Source organism: Otolemur garnettii, unplaced genomic scaffold (genome assembly GCF_000181295.1).
Source record: "Otolemur garnettii isolate 467f Iridium unplaced genomic scaffold, OtoGar3 scaffold00033, whole genome shotgun sequence".
In the NCBI taxonomy this organism is placed as follows: Eukaryota; Metazoa; Chordata; class Mammalia; order Primates; family Galagidae; genus Otolemur; species Otolemur garnettii.
Genome location: NW_003852428.1, coordinates 4,531,805 through 4,532,529, shown reverse-complemented (window position 1 = coordinate 4,532,529; position 725 = coordinate 4,531,805). Strand labels below are relative to the sequence as shown.

At 31.9% G+C, this 725-nt stretch overlaps 1 pseudogene; it reads left to right on the top strand.

Annotated features, from left to right (window-relative positions):
• Positions 1-369: 369 nt before the first annotated feature.
• Positions 370-502, top strand: LOC111725213 (annotated as a pseudogene).
• The last annotated feature ends 223 nt before the right edge of the window (positions 503-725 follow it).

Sequence of the window (725 nt, the reverse complement as noted above, 5' to 3'; positions counted from 1 at the left end):
CAATTTTGTATGTTTGTTTCTTTGTCACAGTCTATATTCTATATTAGTATTCTCATGATCTCTTAGATGACTTTAACAAATTGTATACCTTAAGATTCACTTTGTGCCAAAAAGTGTTTTGAAAAAATGCATAGTGTTAGGTGTTCACAATTATAGTATCACGCAGAATAGATTTACAAACCTAAAAAAATCTGCCTCTCACCTAACCAACCCTCTTCAATACTCTGTCCCCCAACCTCTGGCAGCTATCTTTTTATCATCTTTATACTTTTATATTATCTTTTTATCATCTTTATACTTTGCCTTTTCCAGGTTGCCAAGTAACTGGGATCATAAAATATTCAGCCTTTTCATTTAGATTAGATATGCATTGCTTCTCGGCCTTTTGGCTAAGATCAAGTGTAGATTAGATATGCATTTAAGATTCATCCACTTTTTTTGTGTGTGTGGCTTGACAGCCTACCACAATATGCCTATCATAATATTTCTCATATTAATCCTTTGTAAGTATACAATTGAGTTGCCTTAAATACATTTATAATTTTGTATAATCACAAATCTATTTGGCTTTCTCCATCCTCCTATTTTTGCTAAATATTCAATTCACCATCTGCATCATCCTAACCATGCTATTAATTACTGTATCCTTTTGACAGAGTTTTTTGACACTAGAATTCCTTTAAAAAATATAGCATTTTTCTTCTGTTCCTACCATTCGCTACCTT